General features: G+C 42.9%; 1 protein-coding gene across 4 annotated transcripts in view; it reads right to left on the minus strand.

The window, feature by feature from the left end:
* Window positions 1–21,556, minus strand: part of RIN2 (Ras and Rab interactor 2) — a 252,800-nt gene that overhangs the window by 196,104 nt on the left and 35,140 nt on the right. For all 4 annotated transcript variants that reach the window (XM_017945051.3, XM_017945049.3, XM_017945050.3 and 1 more), the window contains exon 2: window positions 11,256–11,381. The gene's annotated coding sequence lies outside the window, so the exon portion shown is untranslated. The remainder of the gene's footprint in view (window positions 1–11,255; window positions 11,382–21,556) is intronic.

A 21,556-nucleotide genomic window follows, 5' to 3' on the forward strand; every position in this document is an offset into this window, starting at 1 on the left:
CACTCTGTGGGTAAAACCACTCAGAGGTGACGTCTCCCGCAACTTACAGAGCTCCCAGCACCACTGAACCCCCATTGCCAATGGCAGCATCTGATCTTTAACACTCGTTCTTTCCCTTCTCTGTCCCATGTCCCTACCCGTCCTCCATCCTTCCTGGAATCACTCACCAAATAAATTACTGTATCTAAATCCTTGTCCAAAATCAACCACCACCAAGAAGTGATAGTTACTAATTGGCTTATATATCTGGTACTCTCCACTTGATCCTTGTGCATTTGTTTTTTTATATTAAACAATCTTTATTTGAAAAACAGTACCTTACAATCTTAACACTAGCAAACTTCAACAAGAGCAATTTCAGCATTGATAAACAGTAGCTAAACTAATGAGAGAGCGATCAAAAGTGCTTTAAAGGGAGCAGCACTGGCTGATGTTCTGCTGAGGCTCTGGGCATTCAGAACCTGGCTAAAGGGAAAACAGAATCAAATCGGCAGGTGCTCCGGACCCAAGCCCTCACATTGTGACCCACTTCCCTCCTGGGGGCCCTGGCAGCCCATAGTCCCCTTGGTACATCTTTTTTCATTTCTCTGAGATGGAGTCTCGCTCTGTCACCCAGGCTGGAGTGCAATGGCACGATCTCAGCTCACTGCAACCTCTGCCTCCCAGGTTCAAGTGATTCTCATGCCTCAGCCTCCCGAGTAGCTGGGACTATAGGTGTGCACTACCACACCTGGCTATACATATATATTTTGTATTATTAATAGAGATGGAGTTTTGCCATGTTGGCCAGGCTGGTCTCGAACTCTTGACCTCAAGAAATCCACCTGCCTTGGCCTCCCAAAGTGCTGGGATTACAGGAGTGAGCCACCACACCTGGCCCCTCTTGGCACTTCTGGGCTCCTGTGGGCTGTGGATGGTGGAGCCCTAGGAGCCAAAGGGCCACTCAGGAAAGGCTGCAACTTGGCCTTGCAGTCAGCTGGCTTCTGCCTGTTGTAGTCATTTTCTTTCTGCAGCACCTGGAGTGTTGTCTCAGTTGTTTCAGCGGCCATCTAGCTTTCCTGGGCTGTTCTCTCGTGGAAGAGGATCTCCCTCTGAAAACTGGAAGTGTCTTTCTTCAATTCCTGGGCCAGGTCTTGGGCCATCTTCTTGTAGTGGTTGTGGGTGTGACACATGGTTCATGTATATGTGCACCTTGTGAAGTCTCTGGTCAAAGTCCAGGCAGTAGGCGTCTCCTCTGTGGGCTCCCATGAGGCCCCATCATGTGTTCTCGGTGGAGATCAGGCAGAACGGGAAGCGTCGGTTGCAGCTTCAGGAGCTCCCTCTCCAGCGGTGCCCTTGCACCCTGCAGAGTCGCCTGCTCGCTGATCAGACTTTGGACTTGTGCTGTGAGTCCTTTATACCTTTGATTTCTTCCCACGATTGCATGTCTGCTTCTCCAGTCTCCCCCTAAGGACATTCGGAGGATGCACCTAAGTCACCATCGTCATCCACACTCTTCAGAGAGACTTGTGGTTGGGACGCTAGGGGACCGCCATATCCTGCTTCCCTGTTCTCCTCTGCCAAGTTCCCATCCTCCGCATGGTCTCTACCACCCTCTAGCAGATGCAGGATGCTGGGCGGGGTGTGGACCAGGAAGGTCAGTCGCTTCACTCCAACGTTCATGACTGTTTCATTCCTGCCTTGGCCTGCTTCAGCCTTTCCTTCTTTGCCTGCAAGCGTTGCTTCCGTCTGACAATTTCCTGATTGGGCAGCTCTGCAGGTTGCTGATGGTCACTGCTGTCATTCAGATCATCCACAGTGTTCCCCTGATCTTCTGCCCCAGCTGTGAAGTATATGGACATGCTTTGCATCAGTCACTTACGGAAGTTCAGGAGGCTTCCTGTTTGGTGTTTTTTTCAGAAGCTCACCTAGTTCCTGATGGGAAGACCTGCTTATTTCATTCAGAACCCTAGGCAGAGGGTTTGGAGCAATCCAGGACTGGCCTGTGGAATGGGTGACACGAGGCCCCCCACTGGCCTAGCGTGCTGGCTACATCGTGGCTCTGGCCTTTCCTTGGACCACACCCTGGATGACATCCCTTTGGGCTGGCTCTGCCCTTCTTTTCACTGCATGTCGTCTCCTGACCATAAAGGCCACCATAGCAGTGCATGCCCAGATCACCCAGGGTATCCCTAGGGTAGCTGGCACTAGTCCCAGGATTCTGTACATCACTAGCCCTGCCACCCACAGGGGGCCAGCAGCAGCTGAGTAGGCACTGCATAGCGAGCAGCAGGCCCTCCGTGGCTCCAGAAGGCTCTGCTGCTCTGTCTCCACTTGCCAGTAGCCTGTGGACCACAGTTAACCGGAACCCTGCAGAGTGTTTTGTCTCTGACACAAACAAGGGCCCACCAACCAGCGTAGACCATCCGTTGGGCTGGGGGAGGGGAGGCATCTCGCGCTCTGGAAAACTGTCCCTGATTTTGCTGTGCAAATAGAAAGTGACATTACTTATACAGGGCCTTGGGGGAGTGGAAAGAGTTCATGGCAGACCCGAGCTCAGGCTACTCCAGGCCCCACCTGGCCCTACAGCATAGCTAGATGGTCAAAGCAGGGCCATGTCACAGCCCGTGCCTACACACGATCCTCTTCTCAGCTTTCCTTCACCCGACTCGCCTTCCCCTGACTCTCACTGGGCCATGGCGGCTTCTCTGGCCCTGCTGGGGACCGGGCTCAGGGAGGAGAGGGGAGGCCTGTGACTGCCAGGTGTGGCCCGTGAATTTATACAGACAGAAGCAAGCCACTAAGCCTGCAGGCATCTTAACGGTATGCATAAGGCATATGATTTCATTCATAGTTTAATTAGAATGCACCGTAAGACACTAGCATCAAGGTCTGGGTTCATTTGATTGCTTGCTTAGCCAATGCAAGGACACAGTATAAATAACTTATGAGTGTTTGGAAAGACATTTAATCATTTAAGGCTTAGGTTTCTTCCGCAGACCTTTAGACGGCCAAGAACACAACAGTGATGCCACCCCTAGCATATGTTTTATGACTTATAACTCACAAAAAGCATAAAACAGCAACTCTTTTCCATGCTAAGTTGGAAAAAGTCCTGTAAATTTACGGCTGCAAATTCCAACCAACATAAAAGCCTTTGCCTCTTCTCCTTCCAGCTAAATTGCATCCATGCCAGATGAGACAGCCAAGGTATTGAGAGAAGCACAGAAAAGACATTTTTGCAGAATCCAAAACCTTCTCCTAAAATTTAGGAAAACACACACATCAATATGACTGACAATTTATTCATTCTACTTGCTACTCTTATTTCATTCTGACAAGCTTGGGCAACTGGTGTGTGCTGAATCCAAGTCTAATCATCTGAGGCAGCTGCTGAGGTGTTAACAGGTTGTCACTGTGGAGGAATAAGCTTACCATCTCCAAACACTTCATGATTCTAAGGTGAACAAAGCCATCATACAAGATAAAGTAACAATTCCCAGCTCGGGTCTGAGATAAAGAGATTCTTGGAGCCTTACGGCGTGCAGCTTTTAGTATCATCTCATCTCCCATGAATAACAACTTAGAATATCATTAAGGTTTTGGGATTTTGCCGAAAGTGATAACTAAAGCTAGCAATGGTAAAGACTTAAATTTCACATCATGTTTGCCCAATTTGGCAGAAGATAGAGGAAGCATGGTAGATGGCCTTATTGGTCTTAAGCCAAGGTCAACAGTGGAAACTCCTCCAGCAAAGGCAGAATGCATTTCTCTGCCTCTTGACTTAGGTTTGGCCATGTGACTTGCTTTGGCTAATAGAATAATACAGAAATGTCGAAGTGCCATTTCCAAGCACAAGCTTTACAAGGTTTCTTGGGCTTCTACTTATACTTATGCACCTTTGCCGTTGTCACAAGGAGAGCTTTCCTCAGGTAGTCACCGCCCACCAACCTGGACTTAGAGTGTGCTAAGTGTTGCTGGCCTGAACCCAGACATCAGCGGGAAGCCAAGCCTAGCTGAACCTGTGCAGGAAGCAGCGTCACCTAGCTGAGCCCAGCCTAGATCAGCCAGATCCCAGCTAACCTCTGTTTGCATGAGCTAAACAGACACTTATTATAAATTTCTTGTCTTTTTTTTTTTTGAGACAGGATCTCACTCTGTTGCCCAGGCTGGAGTGCAGTGGTACAATCATGGATCACTGCAGCCTCGAGCTCCTGGACTCAAGCAATCCTCCCACCTTAGCTTCCCTATTAGCCAGGACTACAGGTGCACACCACCATGCCTGCCTAATTTTTGTATCTTTTGTAGAAATGCAGTTTCACCATGTTGCCCAGGCTGATCTCAAACATCTGTGCTCAGACAATCCTCCCACCTCAGCCTCCCAAAGAGCTGGGACTACAAGTGTGAGTCACTGCACCCAGCTCAGTTTTCCTACTGAGTTTGGAGATGGTTTGTTGCACATGTAAGAGCTGATGCCAGAGCAAAGGGGAAGTACAGGAAGCCGGGGGAATAGTGCATAGTAGGTTTCTCCTCTTTCCTTCCCTGGAAAAATGGGTGGCAACATACAGGATATGATCATGACGTTCACAGTTGTTTTTTAAAAAGTCCATCTCACACCTGTTAGAATGGCAATCATTAAAATGTCAGGAAACAAGAGATGCTTGAGAGGATGTGGAGTAATAGGAATGCTTTTACACAGTTGGTGGGAGTGTAAATTAGTTCATCCATTGTGGAAAACAGTACAGCAATTCCTCAAGGAACTAGAATTAGAAATACCATTTGACCCAGCAATCCCATTACTGGGTATATACCCAAAGGATTATACATCATTCTACTATAAAGACACATGCACATTCATGTCTATTGCAGCACTGTTCACAATAGCAAAGACTTGGAACCAACCCAAATGCCCATCAATGATGGACTGGATAAAGAAAATGTGGCACATATACACCATAGAACACTATGCAGCCATAAAAAAGGATGAGTTCATGTCCTTTGCAGGGACATGGATGAAGATGGAAACCATCATTCTCAGCAAACTATCACAACAATGGAAAAACCAAACACCGCATGTTCTCACTCATAAGTGGGAGTTGAACTATAAGAACACATGGACACAGGGTAGGGGAGTATCACACACTGTGGCCTGTTGGAGGTTGGGGGGCTGGGGGAGGGATAACATTAGGAGAAATACCTAATGTGGATGACGGGTTGATGGGTGTGGCAAACCACCATGGGTCGTGTATACCTATGTAACAAATCCGCACGTTCTGCACATGTACCCCAGAACTTAAAGTATAATAATTAAAAAAAAAAAAGTTCCTATAATTTGGGAAGGGGGCAGTGGCTCATGCCTGTAATCCCAGCACTTTGGGAGGCTGAAGCAGGCAGATCACCTGAGGTCAGGAGTTTGAGACCAGCCTGGCCAACATGGCGAAACCCTGTCTCCACTAAAAATACAAAAATTAGCTGGGTGTGGTGGCACGTGCCTGTAATCCCAGCTACCCAGGAGGCTGAAGTAGGAGAATTCTTGAACCCAGGAGGTGGAGGTTGCAGTGAGCCGAGATCGCACCACTGCACTCCAGCATGGGCGACAGGGTGAGACCTCATCTCAAAAAAAAAAAAAAAAAAAAAAGGTCCCTATAACTTCTTCCAAGAATATCCTAACTTCTGAGTCCCATAGTTGGACTATTCCAAGATGAATCCTACACAGTCTGTCACAGTAATGGTGGGATTGAGGCCCAGTGCCCACAGTGGTAACCTGCTCATGTCACAGACTATATGGCCTCTTTGCCCTTCGTATCCCACTCCCCACTCCGTCATTGTGCTTCAGAGCATCCCTGCCCATATAAATACTCACATCCCAATTTTTGACCAAAGCTAAGTCTCATTGTAACAAATAGTAGCTAACACTCACTGAACACTTGAATGTGCCAGACCCCATGACACACAGGTAACTTTACTTCTCAGTGCTTCAGTTTTCTCATCTGTAAAATGAGGGTAAGAATAGTGCCTGCCTACCTAAATAAACTAGAAAATCTAGCAGAAATGAATAAATTCCTGGACACAAAGGCCCTCCCAAGACTGAACCAGGAAGAAGCTGAATCCCTGAATAGACCAATAACAAGTTCTGAAATTTTGAGGCAGTCATAAATAGCCTACCAATCAAAAATAAAGCAAAACAACAACAAAACAAAACAAAGCAAAAAAACCCAGATGGATTTACAGCTGAATTCTACCAGAGGTACAAAGAGGAGCTTGTACCATTTCTTCTGAAACTATACCAAACAACTGAAAAGGAGGGACTTCTCCCTAACTCATTTTATAAGGCCAGCATCATCCTGATACCAAAACCTGGCAGAGATTCAACAAAAAAATAAAACTTCAGGCCAATATCCCTGATGAACATTGATACAAAAATGCTCAATAAAATACTGGCAAACCAAATCCAGCAGCATATCAAAAAGCTTATTCACCATGATTAAGTCAGCTTCAACCCCGGGATGCAAGGCTGGTTTGACATATGCAAATCAGTAAATGTAATTCATCATATAAACAGAACTAAAGATAAAAACCACATGATTATCTCAATGGATGTGGAAAAGGCCTCCAATAAAACTCCACATCCCTTTATGTTAAAAACTCTCAATAAACTAGGCACTGATGGAACATACTTCAAAATAATAAGAGCCATTTATGACAAACCTACAGTTAATATCATACTGAATAGAAAAAAGCCGGAAGCATTCCCCTTGAAAACTGGCACAAGATAAAGATGCCTTCTCTCACCACTCCTATTCAACATAGTATTGGAAGTTCTGGTCAGGGTAATCAAGCCAGAGAAAGATATAAACAGAATCAAATAGGAAGAGAGGAAGTCAAACTGCCTTTGTTTGAAGATGACATGATCCTATATCTAGAAAACCACATTGTCTCAGCCCAAAAGCTTCTTAAGCTGATAAGCAACTTCAGCAAAGTCTCAGGATACAAAATTAATGTGTGAAAATCACAAGCATTCCTATACACCAACAATAGACAAGCAGTGAACCAAACCATGAATGAACTCCCATTCACAATTGCTATAAAGAGAATAAAATACCTAGGAATACAGCTAACAAGAGAAGTGAAGGACCTCTTCAAGGAGAACTACAAACCACTGCTCAAAGAAATCAGAGGTGACACAAACAAATGGAAAAACATCCCATGCTCAAGGACAGGAAGAATCAATATCATGAAAATGGCCAAACTGCCCAAAGTAATTTATAGATTCAATGCCATTCCCATTAAACTACCATTGACATTTCTTCACATAATTCAAAAAAACTACTTTAAAATTCACATGGAACCAAAAGAGTCTGTATAGGTAAGACAATCTTAAGCAAAAAGAACAAAGATCTGATTTTTAGTTTTGGGTTTCACATTTAAGTCTTTAATCCATCTTGAGTTGATTTTTGTATAAGGTATAAGGAACGGGTCCAGTTTCAATTTTCTGCATATGGCCAGCCAGTTTTCCCAGTACCGTTTATTAAATAGGGAATCCTTTCCCCATTGCTTGCTTTTGTCAGGTTTGTCAAAAATCAGATGTTTGCAGATGTGTGGTCTTATTTCTGAGATCTCTATTCTGTTCCTTTGGTCTATGTGTCTGTTTTTGTACCAGTGTCATGCTGTTTTGGTTACTGTAAACTTGTAGTATAGTTTGAACTCAGGTAGTGTGATGCCTCCAGCTTTGTTCCTTTTGCACACAACAAGCTTTCAATAAATGCTAGTTATTTTCCAGCAAGACTTGCTTATCCTTATTACTATCAGGCTTCTAAGCTGCATCTGCTAGGGTTGAAAGAACAGAATTGAGGAAAATAAAGAGGTAAAAGAGAATGAAGAGAAAAGGAGTACATTTCATCTTCATTAAGCCACTTTAAAATTCTCAGCCTGCTGATGGCAGTGCTGGCTAATCAGTGAGCAGGTAGAACAACAGGAACAATAAAGCATTCTCTGTTAATCGTATTTAGTTAATGAAATTCTATCGTACTTAGGGCAGGAGAAGCCTGGGAACAAGAGAAGATAAAAAAGGGGTCTGGGGGAGAGGCTGGTTAGGTTGTGCTCCTTGGAGTATAGGTCTAAGGTATAGGAGGCATTTTCAAAGGACTGTGTCCAAGAGAGGATACATTGTTTGCAACAGGGCTCAGCAGGGTCTGGAAGACTTCATTCAGATGTGCAGAGGACCAGGGCTCACTCTAGATAGTGCCAGAGCACTCCTTGGGGTACCATGAAATAGGGCACAAAAACCTAGCTTTTGAGGGGGACTTCAGGACTCAGGCAAGGTGGAGAAGGGGGTGGGTCACTCAGTTGGTATTAAAAACTAACCATACCTAGCGACCCAGGTAAAAGTGGGGACTACCCAAAGGTGGCTGATGGACTGACTGCTTGCCAAGGAATTCTCCTTCAGTGATGTCATGCCTCCAGCCTGCTCTTCTATAACACAGCCTCACTCCAGACCTTCAGTCACACTGTGGCAAGGGCAAGGGAGGGAGGCCAAGCCCCAGGAGCTCTGGCTATACCTTTTGTTGTTGTTGTTGTTTAATAAATTTTGTAGAGATAGTGCCCAAGCTGATCTTGAACTCCTGTCCTCAAGCAATCCTCCTGCCCCAGCCTCCCAAAGGGCTGAGATTACAGACATGAGCCACCATACCTGGCCTGGCCATACTTGGTAGAGGCAGCTATTTCTGCCAAGCATGTAGGTCACCTAAGCACGGGGTGCTCGGGACAGGGCCCTGTGAAGTCACACGGCCTGCTCCAAATTCCACCTTTGACGCTGCCTAACTGGGTGATGTAGGGCAAGTGACAACCTCGTAAGACTCAGTTTCCCCATCTGTAAAATGACAATAATAACAATCTGTATAGGGCTGTATAGGGCTGTTGTGATTATTAAATATGATAATAGATGCTGTGGTCATCAGTTCTCCAATGCTGTATATTGGCTTTTCCCCTCTTGAAAATATTTTTTGCTTGGATAATAACCTAGTGAAATATTGTATCTCAGAGTCCTGTGGCAGTTCCTGTTATTGTTTAGTTTACAACTGCATTTTACTGAAGTAATTTATTTATGAAAGTCAAGCACAAGGATGTTTTATCTAACAGGAAGGACAGAGGAAGTGAGAAATAAATCTTTGGCCTCAAAAGACAAACCTACAGCATCATGATAAGACTTCAGTATTTATACCTAGAACTATGCACTTCCTTACTCTGTCATCATTATTATCAAGAAAATTCACATCTAATGCTCTCTGGTGTTTATTTAACATGCATTTATTAGCTGTCTGCTCAGGTAAGGGTCTTTGCTAGAAGAAAAGAGGTGAGGAATAGGAAAGACAGACTAATCCCAGACCTTCCCAAAATAAAACAAGGGATAGAGACATTGATCACAGAATCACATAATGATGCCAGGCGTGGTGGCTCATGCCTGTAATCCCAGCACTTTGGGAGCCCGAGGCAGGTAGATTGCAAGTTCAGGAGATCAAGACCATCCTGGCTACCATGGTGAAACCCTGTCTCTACTAAAAATACAAAAAATTAGCCGGGCACGGTGGCGGGAGCCTGTAGTCCCAGCTACTTGGGAGGCTGAGGCAGGAGAATGGCATGAACCCAGGAGGCAGAGCCTGCAGTGAGCCGAGATTGCATCACTGCACTCCAGCCTGGGCGAAAGAGTGAGACTTCATCTCAAAAATATATAATAATAAAATAAAATTTAAAAAACACGAATCACATGATTATTTTACATGATAGGGAAAAGAATATTGTGTAATATGAGCAAATACCACAGGATTTAAATTCATGGAGGGAAGGTAGACAGCTTCCTGAGAGAACTCTACATTTAAGTCAGAACAGGAGGCATCCATCCAGGGTCCAAATTAAGAAATAGAGCAGCAACATATTGTGCAGAGATAGTTCTCTAACATTTTTCTCTCTTGTTCCTCTTACTCTGCAAGGGTTTGCTTTCTCTGAGAGCAGTTGTGTCTACAGGGCAGCTAAGGCCCAGATCCCAGCCCAGAAAGAATGTGTAGTTAGAGCAGTGGTGAACCTCACAAGCTTGAAATCAGGTAGCCCCGGGTTTAAACTCCAGCAACACATTCAATAGTTGTGTGGCCTTGGGTAAGTCAGTTTATCTCACTCAAATTCTGTTTTCTTACTTGTAAACAAGTGTAATGATATCTTACACTTAAACAGTGTTGCTGTGCGTTTAAATGAGACAGCTGAAAACAACAGTGTTAATTTTGCTCATGAATCTGTTATAGGGGCAGGGCTCAGCAGGGACGGTTCAGCAGGGACAGCTTATTTCTGCTCCATTCAGCATCAGTGGGGGCAGCTCAAAAGCTGCGGGCTGGAGCCAGCCTTCTAAGTCCCATGTCATGGGGCTGTCAACTGGAGCACCGACATGTAGCCTCTCTGCAGGGCCTGGCTTCCCAGAAACATGGTGGCTGGGTCTCAAGGACATGTATCCTAAGAGGTTTAGAGAGCCAGGTGGAAATCCCATCCCTTTGCTAATCAAGACTTTGCTGTCACTTGGCATCACTTTGCCACATTCTTTATGTCAAGGCAGTCACTGTGTCCTGCTCAGATTCAAGAAGAGGGAAAATAGACCTCTCCGCTTGATGGAGGAGTAGCAAGGTTTTGGAGGAGCCATCACTGTGACCTACGTTGAAAAATATGATCTGCCATAGTGGCCTATACTGATATCCCGTTGATGCAATTTCCTTTCAGTGTGAAGATTTATAATTCCATGAAAAAAAATCTACAAAAAGTAGAGAAGAGGAAGCAAAGTGGTGGGAACTGAAGAGAAGTAGAATCATTACTGCCACATCCTCTTTCAGTTATTGCCAGGTTCTTTGTACTCAGAGGTGGTGTCATCCCTCAGATGGGGCAACAGCAGTGCCCACCTCATGGTGGTGTTGTGATAATTGAATGAACTAACCCATTAAAGTGCTTAAAGCTGTGCCTGGCCCATGATGAGTGCTCTGAAAATGTGAATGGTTTCCCTTTATGCTCATGGGCTCCTAACTTGTCCTGATCTTGATGTGGCCCTGCTGCCAGTGTATCATGGACAGAATCCCTCAGACAGCTGGAAAACATCCTCCCTATTGCTCTGTCAGAGCAAAGTCCCTTCCACAGCCACATACCACAACTATAGCACATGATATTCCCAATCACACTGATGAGCTTGGAAATGAAGGAAACACTGGGGTGGTGCACACTGGGTTTATGGTCTCGCTGCTACGTACCCCTTCACGCCAGCATCTCTTCTCCTCTCCCACTGCAGTTCAGCCTGACCTCCCCAGTGTTCTGAAGGGCTTGCACATTTTATCTTTTCTGGTAGAAGTTCAGAAGTCCAGATCTCTCGTCTCCATCTACAACACAAAAATTGACCATTCAGAGTTTTGTATGTATATTAAAAAAACAATGAACCACCACCCAGAGGACTTGCTTCCTAGCCTGGCTCTGGGAGGAGACATTGCTAAATGAGAACACAGTGATGGCCTTTCCTTCCCATTCCTGGTCCTCTACCTTTGGACGAGGAAACCGAGGAGCGAGATTTCTTTACCAGAATGCCCTGTAAACCCCTGTGCCAATGCTCAGATTTAAAAAAACTCTCCATGGTCTTTCATGAATGGAACTAATCAACAAGCATCCTGTCTTCCCCACCAGTTAAGTGACATTTCATTTCTTTCCCTTATCCTTTGCATCACATCGCTTCCTACAAAAAGGATCCCGAAATCTTCCAGTCTAGGATTCTGGAGATGGGACTAATCAGAATAAGAAATTCCTATATTGCCAGGTGCAGTGACTGGCATCTATAATCCCAGCACTTTGGAAAGTGGACGCAGGTGGATTGCTTGGGCTCAGGAGTTCGAGACCAGCCTGGGCAACATGGTGAAATCCCGTCTCTACCAAAACTACAAAAAATTAGCCAGGCATAGTGACACACACCTGTGGTCCCACCTACTCGGGAGGCTGAGGTGGGAGGATTGCTTGAACCCAGGAGGCCAAAGTTGCAGTAGCAGAGATTATGCTACTGCACTTCAGCCTGAGTGACAGAGTAAGACTCCATCTCAAAAAAAAAAATTCCATATTATCCTATATTTCATTTTTAACTGTTTGAATCAGTATCCTAGGCCTTTTCAAAATTACCTAAGTACATGCATGAATGCAGTCACCTTGCTTGAAAATGCAAATATTAGATCAAATCTCAAGTTCCCTTTGACCATCACCATTAACTCCTATATCCTTGGCAGAAGTGGGCATTTTTATAATTTAAATTATATCTTTCCACATTGCTTCTGTGCATTCCAATATCCAATTACACATACACACGCACACACACAAACACACATGTGTATGTGTTTCTTTTCTAAATATATGTTTCTCATGTGCTCCATTCTCCTGCTTATTCCATCCTCAGGATGTCCTATCAAACTCCCAACATCGGTATAAGAAGGTTATCTCATTCTTTTTTTCCCATTGCTTTCCCAGTACTTCATAGGCTTGGCTCCTCTGTCAGGCTCTATAACTGGCTTCTGACTTCCCCGCCATCCCCTCCCCCGGAACTCTCACACACAGATGCACACACATCCCTTCCTTCACGCCTGGGTCCATGTTAGCTTTCTGGCTTGGAATATCCTCCCTGTCCCTCTCCTCTTCCTTGAGAAGATTCAGCTCTTGGGCTGGGATGCAACATACTTAGGCTTCAGTCCCAGATGAGTTGCTCAGGCAAATTACTTAACCTGGGTTCTTACATAAAAAATAGGGTAATTGTAATAGCATTTATTATACTTCAAAGCATTGCTCTAAAGATTAAGTAGAATAATCCATAGAAAGCATTGGTCCATTGCAGGTTATTTAGTAAATGCTCAAACAATGTGAGCTGCCACCACCGTCAATGTTAGTGATCATCATCACCGTTTTTCAGGAATCATTTAAATCCCACTTTCCTTCTTAATCCAGATTTTCCCCTGAACCCCTGCTTCCCACACAGATAGGACTACTCAAAATCATCCCAATAAACATTAAGCTACGTTGACATCACTTCACAATGTCTTCTAATATTTACTAATAGATAGGCCTTGGATTCAATTTACTGCCCCACTTGGTATTCAGGGCGAGCTTCACAAATCACACAGAGTAAAGGGAGCCAGTGAGTAAAGTAAGGTTATCCTTTCAAGGGACAAAAATGCTAGGGGTTCTTCTGTTGCATGGTTTATATTATGGTATCAAATAAGTATGTACAAATAAAGTAACTAGGTGTAAATGGCTTATGTTCTTGTTTTTACATAGTTATAAAACCAAGCACAATTGTAAATTATATAAGAACAAGAATGCAAATTAATATAATTAAAAGTAACTCAATTAATGCAAGGGATAATGTTTTCCTGAAACTAAGTCACTCCTGCAACATAAATACGGTGGGGCTACATATTCTAAGAGAGGAAGGGCTTACATGAGAAACAAGTCAAAAATTACCCTGACAGCTAATTTGCTGTGTGCAGAGGCTCATACTAGTGATAGGTATCTATAAACTGAGACCACCTGGAGGAAGAGCAGACTCCAGTGCTCTGCGTCATGCTGATGCTGGGACACTCACTCGCTGAGTGGAATGGTAGCTGAAATTGCTCACACAATTCAAATTATTCCAATCTCTTCCACTCTCTCTTTGAATTCTCCCACTACATTTCTCTATCTGAATTACTGGGCAGCTTTCATTCATTCGCCCCCATTACACTGCATTTGGCCTTCACTAGGGGAAAACAAACAAACAAACGAACATTGACTATGTGTGAAGCCTCCTCTGGCCATCTTCATACCTTGCAACAATCTCAGTTTATGGGACGATTTGGCCCCAAGGCAAATTAAATAAACTCAAACTCAGAGGCAGGCACTGAAATTACTTGGCAGAACTTGGTCCCAAGGCTCAATTCTTTGGGGATTCTCCACCCTGGCTGCACACCTGTGAAGCTTTAAGCAAGCTCCAAGCCCAGAGTACATCCCAAATCAATTACAGGAGAGTCTCTGGGGGTGGGAACCCTATTTTTGAAGCTCCTTGTGTGATTCCAATGTGCACTGAAGGTTGAGAACAGGGATCTATTGATTCATAGCTTTCAAACACGTTTGACTTCCATCCATGGTAATAAATATATTTCACGGCCGGGCGCGGTGGCTCAAGCCTGTAATCCCAGCACTTTGGGAGGCCGAGACGGGCGGATCACAAGGTCAGGAGATCGAGACCATCCTGGCTAACCCGGTGAAACCCCGTCTCTACTAAAAAATACAAAAAAAAAAAAACTAGCCGGGCGAGGTGGCGGGCGCCTGTAGTCCCAGCTACTCTGGAGGCTGAGGCAGGAGAATGGCGTGAACCCGGGAGGCGGAGCTTGCAGTGAGCTGAGATCCGGCCACTGCACTCCAGCCTGGGCGACAGAGCGAGACTCCGTCTCAAAAAAAAAAAAAAAATAAAAAAAAATAAATAAATAAATAAATAAATAAATAAATAAATATATTTCACATCATGATCCATACCCAGGCATAGACATACAAAACAGAAACAAACATTTTGTAGAAAAATACTTAACTGTTGCTACCAGCCATACACTCTAATATTATCCATTTTTTTCACTTTTATTTAAAACAACCCTGGATGTACCCAACTTCACCCCTTAATGAACCACAATTCACTAGAGGGTCATGACCTACAGCTTGTAAAACACTGCTCTAGTTAGTCCACAATGTAATTTGATTAATTAGTAAATGTTATCCTTGACATGAAAACATACTGGATTTCAGACATTCCAAAGGAGGATATGTGGATCCCTGAGAATAAGTCCATATAGAGGCTCATTTTGAAAATCTTTACTATGGACCAAATCCTTCATTTTACAAAACAGAAAAGGTCAAACTCCTATATACCATTCCTCCTGGATGTGTACGTGCCTGTGTGTGTTACACTTTGCCCTAACCTACCTTTCTTTTCTTTTTTCTTTTCTTTTCTTTTCTTTCTTTTCTTTCCTCCTCTCCTCTCCTCTTCTCTTCCTTTCTCTTCTCTTCTTTCTTTTTTTTAGAGACAGTTTCATTCTGTCGCCCAGGCTGGAGCGCAGTGGTGCAATCTTGGCTCACTGCAAGATTACTGGCTGAGCCACTGCGCCCAGCCCTTTGTTTCATATTTTCTTGTGGCATTTTATCTATTTGAAAAATCCTTAAATGATGACATTGTGGATCCTTAAACATAGAGCTCCTGGAGCTTAGTGATGTTGCTTCAGTGTGTGTTGTTTGGGGGTGCTGGTCTTTTTTTCCTTTGCCCATGATGCATGGGGTGGGTATGTGCATTTTAACACTTGTCGACTGAGTTTTAGCATTCTAGGATATATTTCCAATTTGGATTTGACACAATGGCACTCTAAGGAGGCTGAAAAAATGCTCATTTGGTCTTATAGAGAAGGGGATTTGCTGTCACATGCAGGATCTCAATAGTTAGGCTGTTTTCCATACTAGAACCTCTTCTAACATCAGACTGTATTGTTTTAGATCTCTGACACCCTTATCTCATGGGCAAAATAGAGGGTAATAAAAGCTGATCATAATATCTAACTTTCATTAATATTGCTTCAGTAGCATCCACAGGTATTTAAAACTAAGTTTTCTGAGGACCTGAGGGGAAAAAAACTCACCAGGCAAAATGCTATTGGTCAACTTCCAAACGGGTTTTTACTTTGAAAACTACAATAAACAGTCAAACTCAAACAATCTTAAAAATAGACACAAAACCGAACTTGCACTGAATATGTATGATGTATGTTATAACATCTTACAGAAACTAAGATATCACTACAAAAATTAAAACACTATAGCCACTTACAAACGGTGCTTTTCCATAAGAAGAAATATAATCACCTATTAAAAACAGAAACAGACTGACTGAGACTTCCCTGCGAGTCCGGGTTAAGCAGCTGGAACAACTTGGGATGCTGTCCTGACCTTCCTGGGCCAGTGTCACCACATGTGTACACAAGAGCATTTCCTCAGCAAAGTGCCTGTGCTTTAAATGGGTTATCGAACTTTAACAGGGTTGTGTTCCTAAGAGAAATGCAAATTCATTTAAAACTTACATTGGTTTCTCAACAAACCAGAATTTCTCTAAAGACAAATAACGTGTTTCTACCTTTGAGAATTCTAAATTGTCTTAAATTTTAATTTAATTTTTCTATGGAGGAAAGCCAAATTTATGAAGGGGATTGTCTTGATCAGAACTATTCATGAATTAACCAATTTTGATCAAACATCTAGTAGGTGCGAGGCGTTGTGAGAAATTCTGAGTCGCTGTTCTCATTGGAAACCTTGAAGTCCTTATAAAGAAATTTATAAATTAAAACCTACAAGGTAATAACAGGTGGAAGAAAATGAAACACCAACTAGGTTTACTTTTTCTTAATCTAGTAGTCACAACTCTAGAAACTGAAGTAGTTGCTTATTTTTCCACATATTTTGATAGCATCATCTAGAAGGTTCATATGTACGTTATTCATCATTACCTAGTATCACTGAATTTTTTTTTTTTTTTTTTTTTTTTTTGAGACAGGATCTCACCCTGTTCCTTAGGCTGGAGTGCAGTGGTGCGATTTTGGCTCACCGCAACCTCCACCTCCAGGGTCCAAGTGATTCTCCTGCCTCAGCCTCCCAAGTACCTGGGATAACAGGCACCTGTCACCACACCTGACTAATTTTTGTATTTTTAGTAGAGATGGGGTTTTGCTATGTTGGCCAGGCTGGGCTCTAACTCTTGACCTCCAGTGATCCACCCACCTTGGCCTCCCAAAGTGCTGGGATTACAGACGTGAGCCACTGTACCCAGCCCACTGAATCTTTTTGAAGATTTGCACATGCAGGCCACTTGCTGGGTGTCATTTTGAAATGCTGCTATTGGTGGAGTTCATCTCTCACTAAAGCCTTTCTTTTCTATTCTGTACATGTTGACCATAGATTCACTATTCTTTGGATCCTTAATTGTGATCTTGGGTATATTATTTTCCCTGATCTTCTCTTAAAGGAGGTAAAATTGGTTCAGTTCATCCTGCCTTAGTGTATCCAAGCTTCACAGATGAAAAGATTCAGTAACCAATTTGACTGATTTTCATTAGGTACTTAATCCTGCCTGTGTTATCTTCACGACGGGACCCCATCTCTGGTGTTGGCTCAGGCTAAGAATTTACTCACCCAGCTATGAGCTTTCTCATTTCAATTCCCTGTACTTCTCTATCTAGCAACCCTAGCAATGTGTCAGTAGCTACCATGGGGAACCCAAATCTAGGCTTGTCCAGTCTTTCCCCACAGCTTTTCCTATAAAACGATGAATTCCCAACCTTAGAAAGTGTTAAAACATTGTTCTGTAATCCTAATAACCTGGAAAATTTGGAGTTATTCAAAGTAAAATAAGATTTTTTGTGCAAGATTTCTAGAGCATCTCTGCTAGTATAATCTAACAGGGTCAAAGAATGTTCCAGCATCTCCCTAAACCCTTTGAGCTTTCATTTGTGAAAACCTCAGGATTAGGCCAGCTGTCAAGATAGTGCCCTGGAGTACTTATTTTCTCCCTCCCTTTTTCCTTTCCTTTTTTTTTTCCGTTAAATTAATTGTATTAGAGAAAGGCATTGCCATCTCCCTCTCTGGGGTAAGAGAGAGAGAAAGACTAACATTCAAGGGAAACCATGCTATTATCACAGGAAAGCCCCTCTATGGCTGAGCCATCCAACACAGCAGCCACGGGCCCTGCGTGGCAATCGAGCACCTGAAATGTGGCAAGTCTGAATTGGGATGCTTTGTAAGTAGAATATATGCTCCAGGTTTTGAAGACTTAATCCAAAAAAAAAAGTAAAATGCCTCAATAATAAATTTTCATATTGATCATATGCTGAAATATTGAATTAAATACAATATCTTATCAAAATTAATTTTACCTATTGCTTTTAACTTGCTAAAATGTGACTACAAAAAAATTGAAAATTACGTAAGCAGTTCTATTGGACAGTGCTGCCTGATCGAATAATTCCCAAAGTCTTACTGGTCATCAATACCTCTTGGCTGAGCTGGTGTATTTCTGTATTCTGAACACACAGACACACAAACACAATGCTATATTCTGAACATCACACACACACACACACACACACACACACACAGTGGCTGCTTAGCCTAAAATATCTTGCCCTCTGCAGCCATCTCTTGTTACCATCCTGCCCAACCTTTAAGATCCATCTCAAAACATAATAGGCAATTGCTAGCAGGTCTTCAGAAGAGATTCCATGCCAGGCACTATGCTGAGCCCCCTCCTCCCTCAAATCACCCTGGCAGCCTATGAAGGTGAAATAGAATGTGCTCATTTTGTAGCTGGAAGAGGTGAGGTGACCTGCTTAATGCTATGTGCTGATCAGTGGCAAAGCTGAGTCTTCTTTGGCTTGTCAATCATCAAATCATCTTTAGCCACTGTGGTGGCTCTTGCCTCACCTCCCCATGTGTGCTCTAAGTCCTCAATGGCAGGCACCCCTTGCTCCTGTGAGCTTCGCTTCCCTCAGTTTCCAGACCTTAGTTCAAGTGTCTTTCTCACAATACCCATCACTCATTGCATCCTATTACCACTGCTTTGACATTTTGTTTCAGGCACATGATACCCTCTGATGACCCCGGTGGATTCTGCTCTTGTTTAAATGTTCATGAGAAATGACACTATGAGGTCTCAGTCAATATTTGATTAAGGTAAAGCATGTTATATACTTGATTATCTTCCTTTACCATCTTTTAAAACCATATATTTTTGCTGTTAAAAATCGGAATTAAGTGCATTGATGAGGGTGACCATTACAGACAGGCAGATCCTAAAAAGCCAAGCCAAACCACGCCGGCTGGAAGTGTAATTTCCCCTGTGGTAGAATTTGACACTGAAGACCTTCACAGGCAGTTCCTCTGTCCACAAATAAGAATTTCTTTCTTTCAGCTCATACTGTCAACTTGACCTTGTCAACTGCTCTGGCCATGTCCCTGGAAGGAGTCCCACTTGTCCTTCCTCTGCCCCCAACCATGGAAAACAACCTGAGAAAAAGCTGGATGGGGGAGGGAAGGGAAAAAATTACATATTTCCTTTTCAACATTATTAAAGGAATGAAGATAATAATTATGGGTAATTCTAAAACATGAACATTTTAGGTAAGTTTAGATGACTTTATTCCTTACCTGTTGCCTGAAGTGGACACAATACAGGCAAATAAAGCCTTGCTAGTTGCACTAAGACAACCTCAATGCTGATTTTGCATGAGAATATGAGCATTTCCTCAAAATGCCTCCTGTTAACAGTTCTAGGAATACTTATTTCAAAGAATAATTTATCTTTGGAAAAAGAAAGTAAGGGTCCTATGAAAAATGAGGATTTATATGTGTTATATTTTTCATTCCCTTTCCAAAGACTTTTGTGTAATGAAGAAAATCTAGATTACTTTAAAATGAACTTCTTAGTTAACTTTCCTCAACTGATGGTCTCTGCTTTCCCTGGAGAAGTCATGTTATTGCAAGTTTATGAAGTTTTTCTCACTTCTACGTAATAATATCTGAGGCAGGGGGCACATCTCCTCTTTGGCAGATCAGGTATTCTTTCAAAGATCAAGCTAAGAATTTTGTTGACCTTAAACTATCTAAGCCTTAGCACTATAACTCCCAAATCATATTCTTTGGTGTCTTCTTAAATATGTAAGAGTAAATTAAATAACATCCACAGAATTGTATTTTAGTTATTTTCTCAAATAAATTCATTCACTTTTTTGGAAACCTTATCTTTAGAAATGACCAATAGTTTCAGAAATACATATATATCTGTGATAATTTTCCAATCATTTCTAATTCTCTTTTTCCAATTAAAGAAATGGGACAAGTAATTCATTTGTTTATTCAATTTCAAAACCACTTGCTGATTTTGTTCAAGGTCTAAGCTATACACTACAGGAACGCACATGAAGTCCTGTTTTTCTATGTAGGCCATCTGAAAGAGATGCTGAAGATGAGTGTAGTTTTGGCTGGGAAGTGTAGGAAAAGGCATTTTCATTTAGACAGGACCACTTGGTTTAAAGCAGCTGTGCCAAGGTACAACCATTAGAACACTGGTTAGCCCTTGGAGCACTGAGGATTCACATGGAAAGGCAGGCCAGGTCACAGTCTGGACAAAGGGAAGGGTTTCCATTTTACAATGTAAACCAATGGAAGCTGGTGACCATCTCAGAGTAGGAGTGGAGTGCTGGAGGTGGAAGGACCACTTAGGGCAGGTAAGAGAGACCTGAACTAAGGAATATGATGGGCTTGAACTAACAACAAAGGTGGCAGACATGAAGAAGGGCCAGATAAGGCCACCCAAAGGAAAAGGAAGTTGGGAGGGGGAACTGGTTTGGGCAAGTGGATAATTATTCTATTTTTATTAATTTTTTTACTGCTGGGGTCACCCTACGTTGCCCAGGCTGGCACTGAACTCCTCTTGGACTCAAGTCATCCTCCTACTTCAGCCTCCAGAGTAGATGGGACTACAAGCACAAGCCACAGAGCCCAGCTTATCCTACATTTAGATAAATTAAGTCCAACTTGAAAAGTCCAACATTAGTTGAAAAATTAACAGGAATAAATGGATATTTTGTATTGGGATAGAACCTCCCCTTCCCTAAACCCACATACACAAATAGAGAACGAAGGCTGAGTGGAGTAATAGCTGCCCCCTAAATAATAAGGCTAGAGATCAAGTTATCTGAGTGGGAAGCAGGCAATCTGACTTGCTGGCCTTGTAAGACTGGGGCTGTTGCTGGTGTCAGTGGGTGTATGATTATTTCATTTTTGGATAAATTGAGTCTGAGGTTTCCAGGGAGATCCAGATTGAGAAATCCAAAAGGCAGTTGAAGAATTACTAGAGACAAATGAATAAGTCTATATTCAGAAAACAACACATCTACAACGAGGGAAATGATGGTGTATAGAGGCCAGATCACCTTCAAGCCTTCTGTTTGATTCTGGGTGCCACATTTTGATAGAAATGTAATAAAATTGGGGCCTGTCAATAAGTAGATAGAAATGAAATATGTGACCATGTTTAGGAAAAAATGTTTGAAGGAGTCTTGGATGATTGACTTGGAGAAAAGAAAAAGCAGGGAAGGCTCTGTCATGTGAGTGGAATCAGACTTGATCAGTGACATATAAGAGGAGAACCAAAGGGCAGAAATTAGAGGAAGACAAACTGTAACTAGAGATAAGGAATCTCTAGCTAGCACTTTGGGATTGGTTGATTTTCTCCTCATCAAAATATTAAAGCACAGACTAAATAACAACCCCTGGGGATGCAGAGAGGGGATTGAAGCACACTGCAGGGAACCAGGCAACAGTTGGATGTCCCTGAGAGCCCTATGACGCCATGGGAGGAGGCAGATTGGAACAACAGATACAAGATTAGAAGCCACCTACAGGGAGCAAGCAGTTAAAACTACAAATAGGTAAGATGCCCAAGATACCAACTGTAGCAAGA

This window comes from Papio anubis, chromosome 16 (genome assembly GCF_008728515.1).
Source record: "Papio anubis isolate 15944 chromosome 16, Panubis1.0, whole genome shotgun sequence".
Lineage (NCBI taxonomy): Eukaryota > Metazoa > Chordata > Mammalia > Primates > Cercopithecidae > Papio > Papio anubis.